At 35.3% G+C, this 5,565-nt stretch overlaps 1 non-coding gene across 1 annotated transcript; it reads left to right on the forward strand.

Moving 5' to 3' along the window:
* The first annotated feature begins 4,859 nt into the window (after positions 1 to 4,859).
* On the forward strand, positions 4,860 to 4,966 carry LOC121213456 (small nucleolar RNA R71). Its single transcript, XR_005908837.1, has one exon. It is a non-coding gene; the product is annotated as a small nucleolar RNA R71 (small nucleolar RNA).
* Positions 4,967 to 5,565: the final 599 nt, after the last annotated feature.

The raw sequence follows: 5,565 nt of genomic DNA on the forward strand, positions 1-5,565 counted from the left end.
TTTTTGAATGGCTTTTTATAGCCATCTTTTACATAATTTTCTATTATTTCTTTTTCTATTTTGTAGGTGGTGGTGGTAGACAATGGATATCAAAAATGGGAGGAAAAATGGGGCAAGTGGGAAAGTGGCTAGGTGGCTAGGGTTTCTTGGTTTTTTTTTGGGGGGGGGTTAGGTTTTTCTTTTTTTTTTGGGTTAGGTTTTTTCTTTTTTTTTTTGGTTAGGTTTTTTTTTGGGGAGGGCTTAATGGGCTTTTGAATTGGGTTTAATATTTGGGTTTTGTAATGGGTTTGGGTAGATGTAAATGGGTCATGGGTTAAGGGTTTTAGTGGGTTTAGAGGTTTGGTTGGGTTTTGATATAATCGGGCCCGAGCAATTTGAGCTTCTACAGCTGCCCCTCTTTGCTCATTGTCGTGCAACGATAATAGAGCAAAGACTTTCAAGGAAGACCAAACTTGCCCGGTCTTGCTAGGTCTTGACTTGCTTTGGAACTCTTCTTGTTTAGTTAGTCCCTTTTCAGCCCACCGCATCTTGTAGCTTTGGTTCAATCCACTGCAAATTCGGAGATATGCCTTGTAGCTTCAATCTGTTCTAATGTAACTTCAAGGATATGAGATTTGTGGCTTCGATCCGCTTCACTGTAACTTCAGAAAGATAAGATCTACAACTTCAATATGCTCTTCTATCACTTCAGTGAGATAAGGTTCGGCATGGCTCTAGTTGGGTGGCTCGTATGGTTCACTATATGCAGTTTTGGTTCTAGATGGGTACTCGAATCGTCTGCATTGTCATCTACTAAGATTAGTACAGAGCCTCGGTCATGGCCCATCATAGGCTTACGAGATCAATTCGAGGGATTACATTTACTTATGCCTATGCGGAGGGACAAGTTAACTCACGAAAGCATAAGTCATATGTAACCCGAAAGTATTCACTAGCTTGTGCGGAGGAACGAGTTAACTCACGAAGGCATAGCGTTTACTTTCACTTAACAGGGACAAAGCCCGGGTATAGAGCTCATGTTATGCAACAAAAATGCACGTGCATGGTGTGTGGGGAGAAACTTGCAAACCTTTACGTTTTATTTAAAAAACTAAACCAAAACTAAAATCACAAAAATTTAAAGCTGAAAAACAACCGGATAAAACAAGTTAGAATATATACAACACGATGCAAATGCATGATTTTTTTGAAAACAAAAAATTTGAGGATCACGACTAAATGTTAATTTGAACAAGGAACTTTGAAAATTTTGACAACACGAGTTTAATTCGACTCGACTCTGAAAAAGCGTCCCCAGCGGAGTCGCCAACTGTAGCGACATAAAAAAAATTTAGTTTCGCTTGGTCGCTAATTGAGGCGATTATTTGAAAATTTAAAAATTGACTTTCGATTTTATTAAAAAGGGAGTCGCCACCGATCTTTTTTTTTAGGTGTGACCGGACACCTAATAAATCATCCTTTTTTAGAAAAGAAAACTTATTCTTGCACAAAAATAAAGGCCGAATTTAGGTCTACGTCAAAGTCCAGAGAAAAATTGGGGTTCGGGAGCCAGTTACGCGCGAGGAAGGTATTAGCACCCTCGCGACGCCCAAAATTGGTATCTCATAAACATGTGTTGACTTGATTTTCAAAAATACGAGTTCAATATAATATTTAATCGTGATCCAATTGAAAAATGAGAATTTTTAGTTTTCAATTTTTTTAGAAAGGGTGTCCCTTTTTTTAACACAAGCCGACGAATTTCACCCAACATAGCGATGAAATCGATAGCTTAATATTAAATCGGTACATTACCTTATTTTTGAAATTAATTAAAACATGAGAAAAAATATTCCTAAAGTGAGAAATTAAAAATAGATAAAGGACGCAAAAAAAATGATATCATTAATGAAAAATATTAGCATGGAATACTAGAATATTAGAATAACAATAATAATGATATTTACAAAATAAAAACAAATCATGTACTAATAATAAAATAGGAAAAATGATATATTTGGAAATAATAATATAAAATAATAATATGTACATAAAAATACATATATATATATATATGCATATAATAAAAGTATGTAATAATAATATCTACAATAAAAGAAAATATTAGGAAACGTACATAAAAAATATATACATAAAAAATTTACAACAATAATATAAAATAATGATATGTACAAAAAAATATATATATATACATATGTACATAAAATATACACTAATATAATAATAGTTATAATAATACTAGCAATAGTAATAATTTGTAATAATAATATATACACAATATGGTATTAAAAATATATATATGTATATATAATAGTAATTAAGAACATATACATAAGAAATATATAACTAATGGCATTAAAAAAATATATACATAATATATATAAAATACCTAAAAAAAAGAAGGGGGAAAGAAGAGAGAAGGGAGGGGGGAAAGGAAATCCGGCCAAGGGGGGGCCGTCACCGGTCGATCGTCGGTCGCCGCCTGTCGCCGGCCACCGCCGGCCACCGTGGAAAAGGTAAATTTTTTTAACAATATATGTATATATAAAGAAAGAAAAAACAGCACAAAAAAAAGAAAAAAAGATTTTAAAGAACAGGAAAAAAGAAAAAGATGCAACCTTTTTATTGATGTTTCTTTTGTGTTCAAAATTTGAAGGGATTTTTGTGTTTGTCTCCTTTTTCAATCTTTGTAAAAATCCCCCCTTTACATGATTTTTGAATGGCTTTTTATAGCCATCTTTTACATGATTTTCTATTATTTCTTTTTCTATTTTGTAGGTGGTGGTGGTAGACAATGGATATCAAAAATGGGAGGAAAAATGAGGCAAGTGGGAAAGTGGCTAGGTGGCTAGGGTTTCTTAGTTTTTTTTGGGGGGGTTAAGTTTTTTTTTTTTGGGTTAGGTTTTTTCTTTTTTGGTTAGGTTTTTTTTTGGGGAGGGCTTAATGGGCTTTTGAATTGGGTTTAATATTTGGGTTTTGTAATGGGTTTGGGTAGATATAAATGGGTCATGGGTTAAGGGTTTTAGTGGGTTTAAAGGTTTGGTTGGGTTTTGATATAATCGGGCCCGGGCAATTTGGGCTTCTACACCTGATGCTGACACAATATACCCTAGAAAACCAACTTCTCGTAACCAGAACTCACATTTACTAAACTTTTCAAAAAGCTAATTATCTCGCAAAGTCTGTAGCATTATTCTCAGATGTTTAGCATGCTTGGATTCATCACGGGAATAAATCAAGATGTCATCTATAAACACAACAACAAATCTGTCCAAATACGGTCTGAAAATCCGATTCATTAGGTCCATAAAAATAGCAGGTGCATTTGTTATTCTGAAAGGCATAACTAGAAACTCATAATGCCCGTACCTCATTTGGAAAGCAGTTTTCGGCACATCGAAGTCTTTAACTTGCAACTGATAATAACCCAATCTTAAATCTATCTTTGAAAACACTGTAGCTCCTTTCAACTGATCAAACAAATCGTCAATTCGTGGCAGAGGATATTTATTCTTGATAGTCACTTTATTGAGTTGTCCATAATCGATGCACATTCTCATAGTTCCCTCTTTCTTTTTCACAAACAAAACTGGTACATCCCAGGGAGAATAACTCGGTCGTACGAAACCTCTATCTGTCAACTCTTGCAACTGAGTTTTTAACTCTTTTAATTCGGTTGGTGCTGAGCTCTAATTCTGTAGAAGCCAGCGATTCCATCTTCGAAATAGCAGATAAGTCTTCAACTATATCTTGGGATTTAGCAGCATCAAAGTCATTAAAAGTCACTTTGTTATCAAAGATTTCTTTCAACTGAGTATCATTTTGCTGTTTCTGGAATCGTTGAGGATATGGCAGTGGTGGAATCTTGGCTTTAACCGGACAACTCTTTTGTGGAAATTTTTCTGTATCTGATAAGGGTGTTAGGTAATCAGAACTAATTGGTTTAGAGTTTACCTCATCAAGGATCATCGTATCTGACTTTTGTTGAACAGGAGTTTTAACACTTAGTTGAACTTCCTCTTTGCCTTAAGCTACAATAAGCTTATCTTTAACCTCGACAGCTTTTTTCTCCCTGTCTTCCCACTTTGTAAAGTGATGGTTTTCCAATGCTCTTTGCCTGTGCTTCTCAGATTTTCTGTATCACTCGGCCAAATACCTTGGGGTATACTTTTGAGCTCATTGGCTAGCTGACCCACTTGGTTTCCTTAATTCTTCAATGTTGCTACTTGGCTTTGGATTAGTTCATCATTCTTCGCTATATACGCCTTCAACAAATTCTCAAGATTACTTGAAGATTCAGTTGGTGTGGGTTGTTGCACTTGTTGAGAACATTCTGGTAGATAATTTGGTTGACATGACATAGAAGAGTCGTTATGGTCTGCCCATTGATTACTCCATGGAGAAATTGGATGATTCTGCCATGAAAAGTTGTAATAATGTGGAACATTCCAATTTTGATTTCCCATGTAATATTTTGACTTTTGAGTCAATGGACAATTTTCAAAGAAATGGCCATCTCCACAGTATTCACAAGAAATATCCTTGAATTGGTCCAATTGCTGAGCTGTCAGATTACCATTGAAACCATTAACAGTTATGTTCTTAAGCATAGAAGACATAGAGGATACTTGGGCTGCCAAAGAAGCAAGTGTGTCCGCTTTATGTACTCCTACTGCTCGTCTTTCTGATGCTGCTCGGTTGGTTGGCCACTGATAGTTATTGTTGCAATTCTTTCAATAATCTCATAAGCATCGTTATAAGACTTAAAAAGAAGGGCTCCATTTGCTGAAGCATCCACCATCATTCTAGCATGATTGTTGAGACCAATATAGAAAGTCTTCATTTGAACGCAATAAGGAATGCCGTGATAAGGGCACTTTTATAATAACTCCTTGAATAGCTCCCATGCCTCATATAAAGGTTCTTCTTCAAGTTGCTGAAATGAAGTGATTTCATTTTAGATCTTGGCAGTTAAAGATGGAGTGAAATATTTCATTAAGAAATGTTTGACCAACTCTTGCCATGTAGTTATGGAACCAGACAATAGGGAGTTCAACCACGCTCGTGCTCTATCTCTTAAGGAGTATGGAAATAATATTAGTCTCAAGGCATCATCGGTCACCCCGACTAGTTTAAATGAGTCACTCACTTCCATGAATAGCCGAAGATGAAGATGTGGATTTTCAGTAGGAGTCCCACTAAATTGACCCATATTTTGCAACATTTGGTACATGATCGACTTCAACTCGAATTGTTGTGCCTCAATTTTGGGTCTCCTAATACTCGGATTGAGCTCGTTGAATAGAGTTGAATGGCATAGTTTCTATTATCGGCAACAATGATCAGATTGTGAGTACTATAAGCGAATGTTCCTCTTGGATTTTGGTTTGGATTTTCGAAATTCATATCTTCGGTCCTTCTTTGGTTCGCTTCTCTTCTACTTTGTCAGAAAGTCCTTTCAATTTCAAGGTTTATGAGGAGTAAGTCAATGATTTGATAAATACTCATAAACACCTAAAACAAACACAAGAATAAAAAATGAAACTAAAATTTTACAAAAAGAAA

The sequence above is a fragment of the Gossypium hirsutum genome, chromosome A13 (assembly GCF_007990345.1).
Source record: "Gossypium hirsutum isolate 1008001.06 chromosome A13, Gossypium_hirsutum_v2.1, whole genome shotgun sequence".
NCBI lineage: Eukaryota > Viridiplantae > Streptophyta > Magnoliopsida > Malvales > Malvaceae > Gossypium > Gossypium hirsutum.